Raw genomic sequence first — 22,857 nt, forward strand, 5'->3', positions numbered from 1 at the left:
GTTATTTTTTTTTGGTGGTTTACTTTGACATACGCAACAATTGTCCTAACACCTAAACACTAGTGTGTCATATCACTCAGTCCGGGAAATCATGAGATAGAGGGATCCCTCAGTTGAGGCATAGGGATCCCGCAGTTGCACGATACGTGAGCACCAATTATTTCTGCCAAGTTAGGCAACAAACTTGCCATAATAATCTACATTCTTCAATTATGTGCCAACGAGGTTTATCGTAAATGTCAACATGCGATGTAAACACGTAAAGGCTATGTTTCAAGGGATCAGGGAACATTACATGTTTCAGAAATGTGTGAAAGCAAAAATAATGTTTTGCACTGGTTTTGAGGCAAGAGTGTAACTATCTAGATTTTTCTTTTTTAAAATAACTGACAAATAATAGAACTAGAAATTAGAACAAAAAGGTTGCAAGCATTACGCAAGTTGCAAGCAAAATTGAAACTAACCAATAGTTGACCTTAGTGCTTTTGTTTCTCTTTAATGTAATACGGTGAGGTGCTAATGCGACGTACGGTGTGTGGTTTCTATACGTAGTAATACTCCGTATAGCTGCTATACGGAGTTTGGTTTAGCTATACGAAGTCTGCCAACAAATGTTCTTAAAGTGGAAATATTGCAATATATGACTGTTTAAAACTATTTCCGAAAAAAAGTAGAAAATAATCACCATTAAGAACAACTTAAAAAGACAAGCACGTCATTTTCCTACTTTTCATCCATCGTAAACATGCAAGGTATATTGTAGTTATACGGAGTGTGGGAACACTAGTTTGATTTCAAAAAAAGGATTATGGCATACAGATTGTGAGATACCGAGAGTATGTTATGCAGAATTCGCTATGGGGAGTATGCAGAATTTGCTATAAGGAGTATGCCATGCTCAGTATGCTATACGGACTATGCCATACAGAGTATTCTATATGTTGTATGCCATACAGACTGCTGTGACATGCTTCATATACAAAGTATTCCATACAGAGTGTGACATGCTTACTATACTGAGTGTGACAGGCTTAGTATATGGAATGTGAGATTTTTAGTATAGTATATATGGAGTATGACATGCTTAATATACAAAGTATGCTATATGGAGTGTGACAGGCTTAGAGGGTTTAAACTCTACCACTTAAAATAAGAGTCATTAGACTAGTCGAATCACTACAGCTTGCTGTTTTGTTATCTCATAATCAATTTAGTGCAAAAATCCATGCAAAGTTAAACTTTTATAAAGTTAAAACCCTTATTTTGAAAGAAATGCAATACATTGAGTTGTACAATCTGTAGTGTGGGAAAATGTCCCGAATTAAGGGGATGCGCGTCGTAAGGTACACTCTTTCAACCGGAAAATAATACTTGGAACTCAGATAATAATAGAGACTTTCGGAGACAAGAAAGCGAACGAAGCAGCTTGTGGGGTTTTTTTCACGTAAAAATAACGGCACTAGTTATAAAAACCGATTTCTTGAAGCCAATAAATCTGCTGCAAATTCACGGCAAACAGTAAACAAAAACAAACAATCTACAGAAACGAAAACAAGTTATTAACTTTATCAAGATTTATAAAACAGCTTCATATTTTTCACAGAAAAACAATAACAGCGGGGTGTGAGGTTCCGCTTTCTTTTTATCTCACGTATTGAAAAATAACATCTCTCGCTTTAATTGTACGCAATCTAAATAGAAACAGAAAACATTTTTATATAGTATATTATATATAGCAAGGTCTCTGAATACATGAAAATCCAGTGCCTTTGAGGGCCGAGATCTAGAGCTTAATTTCTGAACTAAAAATATATATCATTTTTTGGGACAGAGTGCTTAAAAAGTGTTTACTAGATACATTATGCTTAATATAATTAATAAAGTCATGCAACTCTGTTCACTTTGAGAGTTGTCTTCTTTTGGGGATTGGTAGTTCAGTCAGTAGAGCGTTCACATGATATTCATATGGGTTCAATCCCATGTAACAGTTGCTGCTTATTAAACAGAAATTTAAAAGGTTTGTGTAGCTGAAATGGAAGCTTTTCCACTCTCTAGAACCGTCTATGTTGTCCCTTCTGGAAAAAAATTGACAGGGTAAATTTATTGGAATTAATGAGGCCAACCACATAAAATATAGATCACTACTTTTTGTGGCCAAGACAACAGAATTAAAAGCACTGTTTTTTAATTGGAAAGTACAAATTGTATTTAAAAATTTGCCCAAGCTTGCCCACATACTTATGGCTGTTTTGGCCAGTTGACACGCATACTAATCTACCATACTGAACACAAAAGTTACGAAAAACACGAAATTTGATTAAGGTCTATTATGTGGTTTCACATTCAAAGGGTCATTCAAGAGTAGTTTTTTACGTATCATAACTTAGCTATACCACATTATTGTAAGCTCATGAAACACAATGCAATAAGGTTGTAAAGAAAATGATGAAGCCCTAAATATTTTTTTATCTTTTTTGAATACTTTTATAAATGTCCAAACTTAATGTCCCAAAAACAATAATTACATTAGCGGTCGCCACCGCTATTGAAAAAAAGTTCACTTGGTCATTCGTGACTTCGCACGTCTCACTTCTTGAAAAATTTATTGCGAGGTTCGAATGTTGAAGAATTTAACATGCGAAAGTAGGTAAACAAAGTAGAACTTCCAAGTAAAGGCACCGTATGATAAAATAGTTCAGATTTAGAACATGTAGCAGTAAAAAGACGTTAGTAGCAACAGTACAAAAGTTTTTAACCACAAAGGAGTAAATACCTTAAAGAATGAAGAGGTATATTTTCCCCTGTTAGTTTTGGATTGGTGACTTAAATTTATTTCCACGATACAACAACAACAAAAAAGAAGCACCTTGAGTTTCAGGAAATATTTAAAAATTGTATAATAAAATTTAAAAAGAAAGAGTTTTGTTTAATACTTTTTGATACTTTATGGATTGATTTTCTTCCTCTCACTGTAGCTAGAGGTAGCTACCTAATGATTCCATTGAAAGATGACAGCGAAAAATATTTTCCATGGTGGCCACAGTCACCTCAAAGTAATTTAGTTCAATTTTTTGCGTGCTATGAAACATCATATCTAAGCTGCGAAGGGAATTGCATTTAATATCTCTGCTCAGCACGACGTCCCCGAGGTTCTGGAATATTTCCTACCTGGTCTGTCATTAGACTTTCGATTTCTTGGAAGTCTTTTTAGTATTGGCATCCAGACATCAACCACTTGCAATTCATGTAATATTACCAGCTCCTCAGAAGTTATAGCACCATGCATCCAACTTTCTCTGCACCCTACGTTACAATCTTCCTTAGATAATTTCTTTGAAAGCGAGGAGTTATCAGACACCAACGCCTACTTCTGCCATGTTTGCAACGCTCATGAAACTGCTCTAGTTAAAAAGAGGAAGTGTCGTGTGGTTCCCATCTCATTTTGCAGCTAAAACGTTTTGCCAGTGCCAACGGCCTTGTGTCAAAAATTGCCTCTCGTATTACTGCTTACCCTGGTACCTTTCCCATACCTTTTACCGTAGACGGAAAAGTTAAATTTCGTAAAAAATTTTCGAGTAAGGGCTATTATCAACCATTGCGGCAACTTAAATAATGGTCACTACACAACCATAGCCTTCGACCAAATGGTTCACAGGTGGATACATTGCAACGATAGAGCAGTAATTTTCTATGATGACTGCCTTCTTAACAGTCACAGTCATATGTTTTCTTTTTAGAAGAGCTGAGGTAAGAATATATTAACCAGAATGAGTCAACAAGGGGGCTTGACTACACTCAGTCTTGTCTTTGGAGAATGACAACTCCACTTATTACCGAAGTCAAAAATAAAAATAAAAACAAAATCAAATAAAAATTAAGTTAGCAAGGGGGTTTGATCATACTAGGTCTTGTCTTTGGAGAGTGACGACTTCACTTATTACCTCAGTTAAAAACAAAAAAAAAGCACAGTTGAACGGAAAGTAGTCAAAGTTTACTTTAGGAAGATAGGGATATCTAGTTTCTGTTGATGACCTTCCGCGGACCTCTTCGAGGTGACCCAGCTAGACATCCAGGGTACTTATGTTCAGATATTTAGGTCGAAACCTACCTGCCCTTGGTTAAAGTTCTGTTCAACTTTTCAAATGTGTTGTGTCCTTTTTTTTAATTTTAACAACTGTTTCAAAGAAATTATCCAAGCCACAAGCAACTTCGACCGCTAGCTTTAAGGACACGAATCCCTAGGGCATAACAAAGAGCTCCACTACCTTGCCTGCACAAGAATCATTAGGCAGCAACAGCGGCTTGCTAAATTTGGGCAACACATGTTACATCAATTCCATCTTGCAATGTTTTTATGTGTTACCCGCAGTCGCCACAGCCATCTCTACAAATGATTCCAATATGCCGATCGGTGAAAGTTTTGTAAGTATTCTACGTAAACCATCCTCCTCCAAGGTTCCAGTGAACACTTCTTCATTTCTAAATGCATTAAAAGGCCATGTTTCTAATGCAAGGGGTACTGCTTTTAATCCATTCTCTCAGCAAGATGCCTTGGAGATTCTTGAGTATCTCAAACCAGAGTTGTCCTTAGCCTTTCCTTTCTTTGATAGATTATTCAACACTCGTGTTAAAATCTGCACTACTTGCAGCGCTTGCAATAATATTAGCACCTCTGAGCAAGTAAGTCACTTTCTTCAACTGCCCTTGACATCGACTGTACAATCTTCAATAGATAACTTTCTGGAGAGCGAAGAATTATCAGGTGTCAACTTGTACTTCTGTCACTACTGCAATAGTAGTGACCTTAAAAAATAAGGACGGGAAGTTTTAAGGACGGGAATTTCCTAGAATTACGTAATTTTTAAACACTGCGCATGTTTAGAACAAAGGTGATTCCACCTATTCAGCCGTCTAGCGAAAGTTCACAACGTGAAGACACATGGTTTCACGTCGTGAAATAAAGGTGACAACAAAGTTTTTCTTTTTCGCTTTACTTGATAAAAATGGATGAAGAAATTGCAAACAGTGTCAAAAAAGGTAAAAATCATCATTATGGATATACTTTTCTCCAAATTTGTTACATAAGTGCAATATAAGTGTATAGCTAATCTGTGAAAAAAGAAAATTGTGAGTACGAAATTGAAAGCTACTTTTTCTACTATTTTTTAAAATTTTCAAGGTCACATATGGTTTGGAACGATCGTAAAGACGAACTGTTGTTAAAGAAGTGCTTCTTTTTGAACCCTACAAATATAAAGCACGAACAAAAGAGAGCGGGAATGCTTGGAAAGTTATTGCTGAAAACTTAAATCAGCTGGATTCGGAACAATTTAAAGCGGATCAAAGTTCTGTTCGTGAAAGATTTGGAATTTTAAAAACACGTTACGAAAATAAAACTTGAGAAGAATTGAAAGCTAGTGGTATTGCTCCTGAGTTTGATGAAATTATGGATGCGATGGAAGATATTTCAGAGAAAATAAAGGAGTATGAAAAGGTACATGCTGAACAAGATAGCCAGCAATCAGAGAAAAATAAAAAAGAAGCTAATGCAGCATCCGACATGAGAATGAAGGCTTTAGAAACGTTCAGTGAAAGTAAGAAAAGAAAGGACCTAACCACAGAGGCTGGAGGTAAAGATACTGAGAAAAAAGCAAAAAAAACTAGAAGTTCTGGAACTGATACCATACAATACTTGAGGGAAAAAGGTGAGAGAGAACAAAGTTTGAGAAAAGATGAGTTGGAATTGAAAAAACAAAAATATGAAATGCAAGCAGCACAGCAAACATCTGCTGAAAATCAACAACGGGAGATGATCTAAGTTATTAGAGAACAGATGGAGTCACAGCGACAACAGACACATAAGTTTTGTTTAACACTAAAAGTTTTATTGATTTGATTGCTTCTAACAAACCTTTTTAAACTCAGCAGAGAATATTCAGCATATATTTCTAAGAAAAACTGTTTTTTTTTATTATTTTCAATAGAAATCCAAGAAACAACATTGATGGAAATAATTTTCTCAGAATTTATTTTGTTTATGTATATATATTTTGTTGAGTATGTTTTTACAAAGATATCACAAAAATGTCTAGACAACTGTATTTATTCAAAACAACTGTTGTTCACAAAAAATAATCCTCCAAATGTGGTGGCTCTATTCCAAAATACGTTGAGGTCATAGATTTATACAAGCAGGTGTGAGCATTTGCTAGCAATGCACAAGTGATATACATTTTCCCAACAGCGCTGAGTTGTATCTTCAAATTTTTTTTGAAGTCAATAAAAGCAAAATATTTTGAAATATCTCCAAATACCCATTCAACGGAGGTGCGAACTTGGCTCATTGCTTTGTTGTAATCTTTTTGGTGTTGGTTCAAGTTACATTTAAATGGACCTTGCAGCTGTACTCGCAATGGATATGCAGGATCCCCATATACACAAAGTGGATTACCATTGGGCGATCGTGAGTGTAACTGAAGTTGTTGCAGGAGTCCAGACATTGCTAGCATTCCACTATCATGCCTTCTTCCTTCAACTGGACCATATAAGTTTGCTATCATTCCATTCGGTGCAACTATGGACTGAAACTTGATAGCATGTACTCTTTTGTGGCCATTATACAAAAAACGTTGATTTCTACCTGGGCGACACACAGGTCTGACGGTTCCGTCGATGAATCCCCAACAGTGATCCAATGGTGCTCCTTTATTCGAAATAGCAGCTGCAAAAATTTCCAGTTGCTGTGGTGCCAACCAGGGTTGATTAAATGTATGTAGAAGCGTTCCATATGTGTTGTATAAAAAATCCACCATATAATTACTCATGAGTGATAGCTCTGGTACAGGTCGACCAAAGATGGGAAACATATCTGCATACCTACATGTTTAAGCAAATCGTTTGAGAAGCGCACAAAATGCTTCTAAACCACTGAACACTGAGCCATTGTAACACGTTATTTCTTCAGGTATATGTAACTTTTCGTTCAATAAATAGACATCGTTTCTGTAAAATCGGAAATATGTTCGACACTCGTCGTCACTCAATAAATTTAAATCAAAAGGCTGATACTTCCAGTAAGGATAATCCAAATTCTTACTACTGTTCAAATCAAACAACAACAGAAATTCTTCGTCGTTTATGAGGTTATCGTCATAAGCGAAAAGCAAACTTTCTCGAACGTCTCGGAAATACACCATGTTTGCTGTCTTGTTTCACCCCATCTGACATTGTTTTTCTTAAGGTGATTATTCACGTACTAGATTAGTGTACTCGATCCAGTCTTTCTTCATTTTGTCTCGTCCTCAAAACTTCCCGTCCTTATTTCTTAAGGTGCCTAGTAACCAAACTGCAACAGTTAAAAAAGAGGTCGCAGAGCGCAGTTCAATTTTGGTTCTGCAATTAAGACGCTTTGCCTATAACAAAGGTCTTGTGTCTAAGGTTTGTTCTCCTGTCACATCTTACCCGGGCACTGTTTCTATACCTATCACTGTAGACAGTGAAGTCTCTTGTCGCAAGCACTACAACTTAAGGGCTGTAATTAACCACTCCGGAAATTTGAACAATGGCTATTACACCCCTGTTGCTTATAACCAAGTGCATGGTAAGAGGTTTCATTGCAACGGCAGAGCAGTGGTCCCTTGCAAACGAAGCTTGCTTAATGGTGTACAACCTTACATCCTTTTTCTTGAATAGGTAAATTGCAGTCAGCACCGCAACTTCCGGCTTGTGTCAGCAAGGGGGTTTGACTATTCTTTTTTTTTTTTTTTTTTTTTTTTTTTTTTTTTTTTCCATTATTATTATTATTATTATTATTATTTTAATTTTTTTTATTTATAGTCTTGTCTTTGGAGAGTGGCGACTCCACTTATTACAAGGATAGCTGCTACTGGTGCTGACACGGTGTCGTATAGCTAATGGCGTTCCCGAACCAACTCATCTTTATTATAGGTAGATTTCAATTAGCGCAGTCTGAGCCTTCAGTAAGGAATACCATTACTCAATTGCGTATGCTCAAGATTTTGTTGATGTCAGCATTATTACTATCGGCGTGTGCGCGTGCGCAAGAATTATCGGAATCGGATTTGTTTTCGGATGCCGTCAGATTTTCCGATTTTGGGAGGTTGGAGGCTGGGGGTGGGGGTGGAGGTGGTGGAGGCTGGGGTTTTATGGGTGAAAGGTGTCAAAGGAGCGAAATCCTGTATATGTTCACTGCGGGGTGGGGGTGGAGGCGGGGGTTTGATGTGGTGAAGGTGTGAAAGGAGGCTAGGGTGGGTGTGGTGCTGGAGGGGGTTGAGGCATGGGTTTGAGGGGGTGGAGGCGGGGGTTTGAGGGGGTAAAGGTGTCAAAGAAGGCTGGGGTGAGGGTGGAGGTGGTGCTGGAGGTGGTAGAGGCGGGGGTTTTAGGGGGTAAAGGTGTCAAAGGAGGTCAAAACCACGTATGTTGACTCTTTGCTACTACTGCTTAGGCCTTTTTAAAAGCATAGGTTGCTGTATAAAGAACAATTCGTGTGGCCGTGGCTAGTGCTTTGGATTTTCCATGTATCTCCCTACGTGACAGTGCGAATATTTTGACGTCAACTTCCAAGCCACATTCTGAGGTAACCTGTAAAGGAACATGTAATTTTTAGTTTGTAATACTAAATTTGATCATTCTAGTTATGAAAAATGTAAGTTTGGGTGCTGGAATGCTGTAGTTTATTTTTCTTAATTTGTGTGACCACTTTTCAATTTGGGCCTTTACGTGATGAACTTAGGTTCACAGTCTTTTCTACTGGAACGGGACAAATTGATCTCATCTTTCATTTGTTTAATTGCTAGTATTAAAGTAGAAGATCAGACAAAACCTTTTTGCTTCGCTGTGACTGTGGAAAATTTCTGCAGAATCAAAATGTATTATTGCCACACTGTTTTATGATGAACGTGGTACAATCTTTCGTCTCTAGGTCTAAAATTGTCTCAGTGGTATATGGTAAAGCAGCTCCCGGTGCCAGTTACACTACATACATTGCATAAATTGCAGCTAGAGGAGCCAAAAAAATTGAAACTCCTTCCAAAATAGATTTGATCACATATTTTGATGATATGGGGAAATACATTGTGAAGGACTGCAGAGTGTTATCATAACGAAAGTTTGATGCCTGGTAAACTACAAGCTGTGTACAGCACTTTTGAACTGCAATCACGCATGAAAGCCATCATTGAGAAAGCCAACGTAGCATTCAGAACTTTGAGAGTAAGGTTCATTGAAAAAATTTAAAAAAATGTTTCTTTCGAGAATGGCAATGTTAAAAAGAAAGTTTTATCACAATCATCTGCCAGAAGAAAATGTACCAACTCCCTATGCGGAAAAGAGTTCGAGTCAATGAAGAAGAAATGTGATCTATGTTTCTTCAAAGTTATGAAGGAAGTGAATGAAAATGTTCGATTTACTACTTCAGGTTTACCAGTAACATCAAAAAAGCAGACGTTAGATGAGAACGTTACTACTAACGAAGTAAGGTTACAGATAGGGGAACCAGTAATGGTTAACCCAAATAGCCACGAAATGGTTGCGTTTGCTTTAAATGAGCTCAAACAGCAACTTATTGACACTGATAGGCCTTGGGTTATCCTTGGAAGTGACGGACCTCCTTATTGTTACACAAATCGCGTCAAAGATAGCAACAATGATTATTACCATTGGCTAAGCACCGTCCCAAGACTTGGGCATTTGCACATGAAGCAGGTGAAGTGCGTGTCTAAAATTCTTGATCAAATACTGCTAGATGCTTTGGGAAATAAGTTCTAGGATTTAAGACACCAAAATCTTACAATTATTTTCAAAGTGCCAAGGACACCCAAAAGTCTTATCAACACTTGCTCGTATTATTAGAGGGAACAGAGAGTGAGATGTGTCACTTGTTCCTAACAGATTCAGCTAACAAAGAGCCTAAAAATGCTCAAGGGTTTTTGAATTGGGGCAGTAGTATAAGTAACGAAACTATTGCATTCGTGTATCAAATGATCATCAACTTGGTCTTAGCTGTTTACGTCCAAAAAATTGGAGTTCACATAAATAATTGGAAGGAAGTTGATGCTGATCGGATGAAATTTCTTCCTTTTTTTTACGCTTTCAACCACCCGATTTATCAAGAGGTGGAATACCGTGATTTGTCGCATAGAGCAATGTATCCAGATTGCATCATCCAGATTGATTTGCTGAAGACCCAAAGCTGCTATAATACGTCAGATCTAGACATAAATTACCAAGATGGAGAATTTTGCCTCAAAAGTAAAATTAAAGGCACAAGGCAGTTGCACCTACAGGAATAATATCTCATGAAATGTGGCGTACAATTGGATTAGATCAAGTTGAGTTGGTACACAACAGAGCAGCGGAAATGCTGGAAATCCTAGAAGAAGTCAGTTATATAGATGTAGATCTCTATAATGAAATCATAGCTTGGCGTGTTGTGCTTCGTTCTTCAAACATGTAGGAAAAAGGACCAGAATTGATGATAAGAAACATTTACGGTGAACCTTTGTCACTGGACCTTGATGACATATCATTGATTGTCACCGATAAAATAAACAGATTTTGGGAACTAGTTGCTGATGGCCATCCTATTAACACAGTATCAACTCAGTACCCCCAAATTAGAATATTAGACATGATTAAATATGATGAGGACTCAGCTGAAGACGATAACAATTATTCATAACAGATCTTTTGCGTCTAAGAGCGTTCCAGATTTAAAGGCAGGAAATTGGAAAGTTAGTGAGGCACTTCGTTCAGCGGATAGTCAGCTCAATTTAAAAAAGATTTAAGGTTTGCATCAGAGTAGTCTAGCTAGCGTAGGGCTCTTAGACCACAAAAATATACCACCAAAAGGCAATTATGCTTCTGAAAACCTTGTTTCTAATATCATTGAAAAAAATGAAAAAGATATTTACCATGCCAGAGCTGTACAGTTGCATTTTCAAGGCAATTGGAGAAAGTGGTGCTTTTATGTGAAAAACGATCTATCGTGGAGAACAATTCTTTCATTGCCACAATGTCTAACTTCCTTTTGTATAGGGCAACCTTAGACACCCTTCCCTCTCCAACCAATCTTGTGAGATGGGGAATTGAGAAAGAAAAGTTGCTTTCTGTGCAAGAAACCATCTTCAAATGTCTCTCACATATTGGGTGCCTGTAGGACCTCTAGTTATTCCATGCATTGCAATAACACAACTACGCCCAGGCGTGTTATTAATATCGAGTTCTTTCAAAACTGTAATTATGTTAGAACTGACTTGTCCATGTGAAGAGAACACGGAATATTAGCACGAACGAAAGGTTAACAAATATTCTTACCTTTGTTATGCTATGAAAAACAATGGATGGATCGTGCATTTCTTTGCCATTGAAGTGGGTACAAGGGGTTTCTGTTCAGAATCAGTAAGGACCTGTTTTCGTCGCCTTGGTTTCCCTAACAAGCCTTTACGTTCCCTATTAAAATCCCTAACTTTTATCTCCATTAGTGCTTCTTTTTACATCTGGATGTATCGAAATTCTACCACTTGGGTTGAGCTTGAAAAGGTCCCAATCATTCCTGAAGTTTCTTCTGTTACAAATATGGAATGTAAGAAACCAAAACCCCCTGAGAAATCTTCCGCGAGTCACACAAAATCTTGTAAAATCAAAAAACCCGAAAAACTTGCTACAAGGTCTATTAAAACAACAGTCGCATTGCCATCTAACATTGACTTTAGGAATAGCAGTCTAAAAAACTTGGGAAACACATGTTATGCAAACTCAATCTTATAATCCTTTTATAACCGTGTTACCCGCAGTCGCCACAGCCTCTCTGCAAATGATTCCAGCATGCCGATAGGTAAAAGTTTTGTAAGTATTCTACACAAACTATCCTCCTCCAAGGTTCCAGTGAACACTTCTTCATTTCTAAATGCATTAAAAGGCCATATTTCTAATGCAAGGGGTGCTGCTTTTAATCCGTTCTCTCAGCAAGATGCCCTAGAGATTCTTGAGTATCTCATACCAGAGTTGTCCTTAGCCTTTCCTTTCTTTCGTAGATTATTCAACACTCGTGTGAAAATCTGCACTACTTGCAGCGCTTGCAGCAAGTAAGTCCATTTCTTCAACTGCCCTTGACATCGACTGTACAATCATAGATAACTTTTTGGAGAGTGAAGAATTGTCAGGTGTCAACTCGTACTTCTGTCACTACCCTAATGGTTACCAAACTGCAACAGTTAAAAAAGAGGTCGCAGAGCGCAGTTCAATTTTGGTTCTGCAATTAAGACGCTTTGCCTATAACAAAGGTCTTGTGTCTAAGGTTTGTTCTCCTGTCACATCTTACCCGGGCACTGTTTCTATACCTATCACTGTAGACAGTGAAGTCTCTTGTCGCAAGCACTACAACTTAAGGGCTGTAATTAACCACTCCGGAAATTTAAACAATGGCTATTACACCCCTGTTGCTTATAACCAAGTGCATGGTAAGAGGTTTCATTGCAACGGCAGAGCAGTGGTCCCTTGCAAACGAAGCTTGCTTAATGGTGTACAACCTTACATCCTTTTTCTTGAAGAGGTTAGGTAAATTGCAGTCAGCACCGCAACTTCCGGCTTGTGTCAGCAAGGGGGTTTGACTATTCTTTTTTTTTTGTATTTTTTTTTTTTTTTTAACATTATTATTATTATTATTATTATTATTATTATTATTTTTTTTTTTTATTTTTTTAAATTTTTTTTTTTGTAGTCTTGTCTTTGGAGAGTGACGACTCCACTTATAACCCCAGTCAAAATAAAAGTGAAAAACAAAAAAAAAATTACACCAGCAAGGGGGTATGACTGTACCAGGTCCTATCTTTGGAGAGTGACGACTCCACTTATTACCCCAGTCAAAAAGGAAAAAACAAAAAACAAAAAAAAACAAAAAAAAAATAAAAATGATGTCAGCAATGGGGTTTGACTGCACTGGTCTTATTTTTGGAGAGTGACGACTCCACTTCTTATCCCAGTCATACAAGATCGTACAGAGTAGGACAGATGAAAAGTTATGGATGAAAGAAATGTCTGCTGAAGATTGTTCGCAGACCTCTTTTGAGGTGGGTCAGCTAGACATTTTGGGTACCTTAGTTCAGGAATATTAGTCGAAACCCTTGTACCCTTTACAGAAGTCCTGTCCTACTCTCTCTGTCTGTTTGTTTGTTTAATTTTTTTGTGCCAATTACCTCCTTGGAAAAAGGAAGAATTGTGTTCCTTTATATGAGCATATTCTTTAGAGGAGCAAAACCTCTAGAATTTAAATTTTAAGACTTAACTGGTCGAGTTTATCATTGTGTGTGCACTTTGTAATTTGCATTCATTCTTCTTCCAAAAGTTAAAAAAGACATTTCTATCAGACAAGCAACCTCAAAGTTAGGCGAAGCATTTGTAGGTGTTCTTCAAAGTTTGGCTGTTCTAGAAGTCCAGTTGATCCCTCCCATTTTTGTATGCTATGAGACATCATATCTCAGCTGCGAAGGGAAGTGCGTTTAATATCTCTGCTGAGCACGACGTCACCGAGGTTTTTTAATATCTCATACCTGGTCTGTCATTAGACTTTCCATTTCTTGGAAGTGTTTTTAGTATTGGCATCAAGACAAACACCACTTGAAATTCATGTCATATTACCAGCTCCTCAGAAGTTATAGCACCATGCATCCAACTCTTTCTGCACTCTACGTTACAATCTTCCTTAGATAATTTCTTTGAAAGCGAGGAGTTGTCAGACACTAAGGCCTTCCATTTTTGCAACGCTCATAAAACTGCTCTAGTTAAAAAAGAGATAGTGTCGTGCAATCTCATTTTACAGCCATAATGTTTTGCCTGTGGCAACGGCCTTGTGTCAAAAATTGCCTCTCGTATTACTGCTTACCCTGGTACCATTTCCATACTTTTAACCGTAGATGGAGAAGTAAAATTTCGTAAAAATTTTCTGTTGCTATTATCAACCATTGTGGCAACTTAAATATTGGTCACTACACAACCATAGCCTTCCACCAAATGGCTCACAGGTGGATACATTGCAACGATAGAGCAGTAATTTTCTGTGATGACCGCCTTATTAACAGTTACGAGTCATATGTTGTCTTTTTAGGAGAGCTGAGATAAGAATATTTTCACCAGAATGATTCAGCAAGAGGGCTTAACTACACTCAGTCTTGTCTTTGAAGACTGACGACTCCACTTATTACCCCAGTCAAAAATAAAAACAAAATCAAATAAAAATTAAGTTAGCAAGGGGGGTTGATGGTACTAGATCTTGTCTTTGGAGAGTGACGACTCCACTTATTACCCCAGTAAAAAAAAAATAATATTAGCAGGGGGGCTTTTAGAGGCATTTTCTCTAGAGGAGTACAACCTCTACCTTATTTCCAAAGACCTAACAGGTTGAATTCATCCTTGTGGTGGCTAGCCACCTCTTTGTAATTTTTTTTCTTTTTTTCTAAATAACAAATAGAATAAAACTTTTTTCTTTTTACTTTACTTAGAGACCTAACACAAAGGTCAACTTCAATGTTGACTGGATGGTGTAGTGAATTACTTCTTTAAGTTCGAGACAATATGTAATGGTTTTCTGGGTTGCTGCCGCTGGGTTCCAAGTTTACCTTTCTAAGGGTCAGTTTCTTGGTCAGCCCAAGCAATACGATACGATTTCTCAAGTGTTCATTTCTAAGGTCATTAACCTTTTCTGTTTCCAGGTTTGCTGGTTTTCATTCTTTGTCACAACCTTTTTAAGGGATGGGTTCCAAGTCTACCTTTCTTAGCCCTGGGCTCTGTGTCAGTAGGTGAAAGCAACAACAATACGATTTATAGTTGTCGTCTGTCGTTTTTCCAACATTTAACAAAACTTATTAGTTTTGGCGGATGGTGTCACTGAATGCGGTCGGTGTCTTGCAGGAGGCAGACTCAAGGGCCCGCACCAGATCCCAAGCATGAGTGAATTTCACCAATCCTCATGTTTCCGCATTCATAGATGTTTCTTTCAGAACAGCCGAAATCCATTAGCATTTTGATCATCCCTGTAAGGGGGAGAATACAGAAGTTCTCCAGTTGCTTCTTATTCTTTGGAGAGAAACCTCCTTTTTTCATTAACATTTATGTCTACAAAGGCTAGTTACATCTGCATTTCGGTGTAGTTACTCCTATTCTCATATATAAATATATATACTGGTAAACATTTAACATATTATACATGCATTTTTCGGCAACATCAACGGAAAATGAAGACATCCACTTTGCCTGTCACAGACAGACAGACACACCTAGCGTAGTATTTTTTTAGATAGTAACAATATATAAATAGTTAAAAAACTATAAGCTAATGTAAAACGAAATGTGAAATGTGAACCTGTTTGTTCATTTCCTGTTACTTGCGGAACTTTTTTAGGGTTGTAACTTGGAAAAAATATTTAAATAAGGTCGAAATTATCTGTACACTTTCTGATTTCACAAATATCCCCAAGCATTTAGCATGAATCCTATGGACACACCGGCGGCGACAGTTGATTCACATTGAATCAAATTTGCTGGCCATGCGACTGCCATGGACAATAAAGCATTTAGAACAGGTGTTTCTGTCTACTGTCCTATGTCTTTTTCTTCAGCCAACCGATGGTGTAGACGTAACAGGTTGTTGAGATATCTCTGTTTCGTTTCCTGGCACATCGGTACACTTACACTAGCACTAGCTTCAGAAGTTGAAGTGCTTACTAAGGAGGAAATAATGCGCTCTTGATGTGGCAAATCTTGTTATTTCCTTGAATTTTTTGTTCAGATGTAATTCTACAAAGGCATCATTGCCAGTTACAGTTTTGTATTCGCTGATCTTTCTCTGGAAACCTTTAATGTGATTATACCGTTTTCCAGCCCTCCTTTTTGAGCATTCTTCATACTTACCACTTTAATGTACAAGAAAAGAGAGAACGAAACAGATGCAATGATATACAAAATTTATTTAAAGTTTGTGTACTTACCTCTATTTCCTCTGATTTTTTCAAAAGGAATATTACTGGTTACGTCAACGCGTCTCTTCGTTTTATTTGCTTGTAAATTTACAGGTTGCAAATTTTCATCATAAACTATAACCTCTTCTTTTGTAGTTTCGTCATTTGATTCTAGGTCATTTAACTCTTGTTCGGAAGAGGAAAGGGTGATGGCGTCCTCCTTAAAGTTTGGCCCGCACCAGATCTATAATACAGAAGTTTTCCAGTTGCTTCTTATTCTTTGGAGAGAAACCTCCTTTTTTCATTAACATCTCTGTCTTAAAAGGATAGTTATATCTGCATTGCAATGTAGATACTCCTATTCTCCCATGATTTTATTACACATTTACATGTAAATATACATCAGTTGGTTTTGATTTAGCTAGAATGAGGCTAATCTTCAATTGATAGAGTCTCTGTTCCCTTGAAATTATCAAAAAATTTGTTAAGTCGTTCCTTAACATAATCGACCTTTCCAGTGGCTACCTCCATTTTATAGTAGCAAGGAATAATAGCACTACCACCACGTTTATTAAAACCCCAAGGGTTCTATCGGTATATTGTGTTAGCTGCAGGCTATTTGCTAACTTCAGGCTCCCCAGTTGCAATGCTAAAAAATAATGCAATACATACTAATTATCATCCCTTATTCAGTAGTAGCAAACAAAGACCCTAACGAAATCAAAAATACTGCCAAGATTAGCAGGTACTAGACCAACCAACCTGCCTGCAATTTGATGTTAGGGTTGATGTGACAGTTTGTTCCTTATGGCTCTCCCTTCCAGGGCGAGTAAATTTTTGGTATGTTTTTCGGTTCAGGTCTCACATCCATAGCTCTATCCAAGTGTGGACGGAGTGGTATATGTTGAGAAATTCTCCAGTGGCTTTTTAAATATGACATAAAAAATAAGGCATTTATCCCAGTCAAGAAAAAAATAATATTAGCAGGGGGGTTTGATCACACATGATCTTGTCTTTGGAAAGTAACGACTCCACTTATTACTTGAGTTAAAAACAAAGAATAACACAGTTAAACAAAAAGAAGTTAAGGTTTACTTTACCAAGATAGGGATATCTACTTTCTGCTGATGACCGTCCGCGGATCTCTTCGAGGTGACCCAGCTAGACATCCAGGGTACGTAGGTTCAGAAATATGGGTCGAAACCTACCTGCCCTTGGTTAAAGTTCTGTTTAGCTTTTCAAATGTGTTTCCTTTTTATTTTTTAAAATTAATTCCTTGAAAAAAGAGAGAATTGTCCTTTTAGAGGCATTTTCTCTAGAGGAGTACAACCGCAGCTTATTTCCAAAGACCTAACAGGTTGAGTTCATCATTGCGGTGGCTAGCCATCTTTTTGTAAATTATTTTCTTATATCTGTGTGTAACCTGGAAAATTGAGAGTTTATTATTTTCTTAACTGCTCTTTACAGAGGCAAACCAATAGAAATAGCTATGAAACCCTTGGCGTGGAGGATAGCGTGTAATCCGCCAATTCCGTAAAAAACAAACAAATTTAACCTCTTTATATCCATATCGTCGATATATTGGTTATTTCAAACTTTTATTATCGTAGCGCTATCTGTTGGGGTACACTCAGGGGATATGACGAAGAAAAAAAATAGTGGACTAATTAACCAGACCGGCATGTACTATCATCCAATAAAGCTCTGATGCTTGCTTCAACTCGTGCAATTTAAAAAACACGTTATCTTGCTTTCTGATGACTCTAATGGAACTAGAGTGACCTTTTTTATTAAACTACCTATTTTTACATTTCGTCATCACAGCTTGCTGTCTTATCTCATGATCAACTAGAATCCACCCATTTAAAATAGATAGGATGACGCAAATCAGGAGGAGTGAAATCTTATTCCTGCATCTCAAAACGTTTTTGAAACATGGTGAATATCTGGTGAAAGACAACAAAGTTGTTGAATGTGTTTCTTTACGTGATTCTCTCCTGCAACTACCTCTCGTCAGTGATACGGATACAATGTTTAATCAGAACGATTCATTGTTAGCAGCAATTAATCACTCCGGTACGTTGACCGCAGGTCAGTATTGGGCTTATGTTAAGGATCCTGCCACAAATTCTTGGTACCCCTGCAACGATAGAGCGGTTTGCAAATGCTCTCCACCTATTCTCAACAACAATTCATGTTATATTCTTTGTTACGTTCGCTGTTGATCCGCTTTTTCTTTCTTTCCTTTATATTTATTATTACTTTTGTAAGACCTGTACTTCCAGGGTCATGGGGGAGGAAAAGGTAAATCCGAGCGATTTTGTATTACCCCAGCTAGTTTATTCGAACCAGTTTACCGTCAACACCCAAAGGGTAAAGAGTTCAGCTCACTCTTCTCTGGTAACTTAAAGAAGCTTAGCAAGGGGTTTGTTTTCAGCTTGTCTTTGGGTGTAACGACCCCACTTATTACCCCAGTTCAGTAAGGTGTCCAAGTTTACTAACTTGGTCTTCAGGCTTGACAACCCTGCTGTCCTTAACAAAAAATATGTACAGGCTGGTCCTGTCATGACAACCTCCTGTGTAAGGCTCAGTGTTGGGCCCTGTAACACATGTGGAAAGCTACAGCCAGAGTCACAAGCTCTGGCGCACAGGAGGGTTTTTATTTAATTCTTTTTTATATTATATATTTTTGAGACATACATTTTTTCTATTTGTGTTTGTTCTGTAACCAGTCCGTTTATGTTATTAGCTCTGTCTTATGTCGTATTGTTTGTGATTGAAGGATTGTTTTGAAGATTTTTTCAGAGAATAGTTATAGGTCCAAGTTGGGCAGTACTCATGCTTGTAATAAGCAAAAAAGTGTATTCAGCACCTTCTTTTGGCAGCCTAATCCCAATTTTATTTACATCCACCGTCCCTGTAGACAAGATACTTCAGTGCAGCTTGCTGTATTGTAAACCTTTTTCATCATTTAAGGTTTCACAGAATTGGAGGACCAAGCAGTTATTTTTAATTTTGTTTGCTCTTTACTTAGCATTTCTTATGACATTTCCCAGAGTTTTATATAGCAATTGTTTAAGTCGAGAAGAGAGTAGAAAAACTTTTTTGAAGGTTAGTACAGGTTAAGTCTTAGTCAAGGCAGTTTATTTCTAAGCCTAGAAAATTTTGTAACGAAGGCAGAAATGTGACAAGCTTTGCAAATAGTTGATAAAAACCAGAAGCGAATTTTAGGGCTCAACCCTTAGACTTGATTGATTTAGCCCATTGTTTAGCAATGAACCTTGGTGGTAACAATATAGACTGTCAAAATTCAAAGCACCTTTTATGTGTACCCTGTTTTCCAAGGGCTATCCCAGTTTATGTAGAAAACTAGTCAAATCTGTAAGAAATTAGTAAAAATTAAGCATTGGCAAAAAATCAGCTAAGTTTTCATAACAAATGGCATAAAGTTAGAAGTAAGTAATTAGCATAAAATAGCATAAAAATAGGGTGTAAATTGGCATAAAATCATAAATATATGTGTTTTTGCCTGAGAACCCCTGTTACTGCCGGAATCATTGGTATTGGCATAAATAGCAAACATATTTTTTCCGATCCATGCCTCCGGGTGTCGCTTCTTCACATAACGTGAAACCATCGATCGCACATCTCACAAAAAATCCACAGAAAACGTCATCGGCAGATTCGTCCCTTAAGTTATTGTCACTCGAGCTGTCTTGACTTTCTTTAAACACTTCACTGGATGATGTTTCCTTTTCTGCAAGCTTCCTGTAGTCAATCTTTGTGGGTCGTTTTCTTTTGTTGGATCTCTTGTGACGCGGTTTTTGTTGTGCTTCCTTTCCTTTGCTTTATTTCCTTTGCTAAACAAACTTTTTTTTTTTTTGCGTTTAGCAAGAAGCATCTTTTTAGTGTTCATCCGATGTCAAAACTCTAGATTTTGTACATATGTGAGGGTTTCACGGCTTTTTGTTCGGGTCATGGACAGGTAAAATAAAAAAATGAAATTTCATGCTTATTTTCAGATGCCCCCTGGTCGTCGCCACTTAAGCTGGCATAACTTTGGCGGGAGTAATTGTAGATAGCGTAGTAGACAATGGGTTCCCAGTGTTGTAATTGGAGATGGCGTGAACGCGGCGTGAACAACCGAAGCAATGGAGAGGTCAGAAGAGTTTGGTGTAGAAGTTGCTTGATATAATGGTGTTGACATGTCATTAATAAATGGCGAGGAACCGCATCAGAATTGTATGGATACATGCCACACTTCTGAAAGGAATTACTCGTGGTTGCGAAGTGCATTGCGGATTTGAATGCTTCACGAAAGGCAGCGGTGACGTTTGCTTTATAAGGTTCTTACTTAATGTTCCATGTCAGTTTTGCAAAATATTGTTTCACGGGCCGAAAGCCCAACGTCCAAGGTGGTGGTATGTGGTGGAGACAATACAGAATGATATTGTTCTCTCTCGCTATGTCTATCACATCGATTGTTATATGAGAAACATGCCCATCAATAATTAGTAATGTTGGTCTATGTTGTGCTGTATATGGAATAAATAACTTTTTCATCCCTGACAAGAACAGTTCACCATCCATGTATCCATTGGGTGACTTTGCATATAACGCTTCAATAGGACCCCGGGACATATATTCGCGGATATTACCCAAATCCGCGAAATGCGCGAAAATTAATCCCCGCGAAAATTTATCCCATTAAAGACGACTTTAGCAGAGTTAACATTCAGGTTTATTCCGGATTTATCTGCATTGAAAATATGCATGCGTTTGTCAAATATGTTATTGTCATGTTAGACCTTTTTTAGTGACATATAATGTTCCTTCATTGGTCGAGTTTATCATTGTGCGTGCACTTTGTAATTTTCATTCTTCTTGACATTGGCCATCCTCGATCTCCCCCTATCTAAATTGTCTGGCTTCCTAAGCATGATACTTTACGCGTAGTGCTTTCTTAAGGCCCACCGTTGCGTAGTTCCCTTTTTACAGGTTCCTACAAGTCTTGTCTTTGGGTGTGACGACGCCACTTACTACCCCAGTCAACCCTTGTTTTGTATGTCAATAGATTGCACGGATTAAACAACATTTGATGACAGAAGAGGATTCCAGGGCCTCCTGATGACCACTTAGTGGACCTCGGACTAGAGGTGCCCGCCTGGAATCCTGACACCCCTTGGTTGAGGCTTTGGTGCGAAACCGTTTGGTATCAAGGTTGGGATTGTGCAATCTGTGTTGTTGTTGTTTTGTGTGTTTTTTTCTTTCTTTTTTTTTCACTGATATTGTGTATCCTGCGAAAAGCAAGTTTAACTGTCTTTTTGGCAATAACCTTGGAGGAACAAAACCTCTATGATTCAACCCTAAAACTTAACAGGTTGAGTATTTCATTGTGCCTTGCTGCAATGTTCAAAATCTTCTCATCCCTCATTATAATTTACGCATGTTTCATCCTTCACAATTTATTGATTTCATCCTTTAAAATTTCTGTAAAGTTAACAAAAAAACAGATGAGACAATTGCTGCAGCGTTACACGAACACAACAGACATCAAATTAAAGTTATTCCTACTGCCAGGAGTACAAGCAATGATGCTACTGGTAAAAAATGCAGACGTATTTTTAAAAAGTTCTTCGACTGATGTTTAACATTGTTACAAAGTTTTAAAATAAATATGATAAAAACTTATCTTTGTCCTTGAACATAAGTTCCATCAAAATTACAAAAGAAAGTACATGATGCAACTTAGGATTGTGTGTACCATATTTTTTTAAATTTAATACAGTTGCTTAAGAAGAAAGTTTTATATTTCATTAGTAAGAAATCAAAGATTTGAATATGATGGCTGCAAAGCATAATTTAAACATTATGCTTATGTTTGTTTATGAATTTTCGGGTTTTCATATATAAACTATGTACCTTAAGGGCACTTTTTTGGCGAGCAACTAATTTTAGCGAGTTGTCATTTTTTTAATTTTGACAAGCGAATTTGGTTCTAGCCAAAATTAGTTCCCTTAAGGTACATATTTCTAATTATGTGCAATCGTAACCATGTATATTTTCAATGAAAGTGCAAACTAAAGTTCATAACAAAATTTGTCAACAGCAATACGTCTTTAAAAGTTTCTTGAGGGTAGTGGCTGATAAGGCAATAAAAAAAACATTCAATATCTGCTGGTTTTCCCAATGATAACTTCTCAAAGGTTGCTCAAGTATATCATTGACACCTTAATTTGTACCGCGCTCGACCTTCTCCCTTGGTGATCTTCATAATTAACCATTTTTGGAAACATATTGTAATTCATGAGCAGTTTTTTTGGATTAATCATCGCATTTAACAAATTACAAAACCAACACTTTCCTCGGCGACGTTAAGGCGCATTCTGAATGCTGCGGTATTTTTAACTCGCCTCCTACAATTTTACACTATGGCGAGTAATGTTGTTACGCGCTATCTGGTCCGCGTTTTTCAACTAAAATAGTCATGTTGCGCGGCCTCGTGGCATTTTTGAATTTGATATAAAGCTTTGCCCTGACAGTCATCATTGTTGATTGTTGGTTCACATTTAAAGATTTAAAGAGGGGAGAAGAGTTATACAAACAAATAAATGGTAAGTCAGTTCTTTATTAATATTATTGATAAATAAACTTTTGGAATATTACAGTTTTATTGAGTATATAGCTACCTAGCTAGCAAAATGATTTTTATTTGCTGATATTGGCTTTTCCTCATTGTGAAGATTTTTGTTCTAAGAGAGCATTCTAAGATTGGTATTTTAATGTCTTGATTATCCCCTAGAATGAATTATCCAGGAAGATGTGGATTTAAGGTAAAAATTCAATGGATAGTAGCTAGCTAGCTATTATATAAGAAATGTAAAAT

The sequence above is a fragment of the Hydractinia symbiolongicarpus genome, chromosome 7 (genome assembly GCF_029227915.1).
Source record: "Hydractinia symbiolongicarpus strain clone_291-10 chromosome 7, HSymV2.1, whole genome shotgun sequence".
In the NCBI taxonomy this organism is placed as follows: domain Eukaryota; kingdom Metazoa; phylum Cnidaria; class Hydrozoa; order Anthoathecata; family Hydractiniidae; genus Hydractinia; species Hydractinia symbiolongicarpus.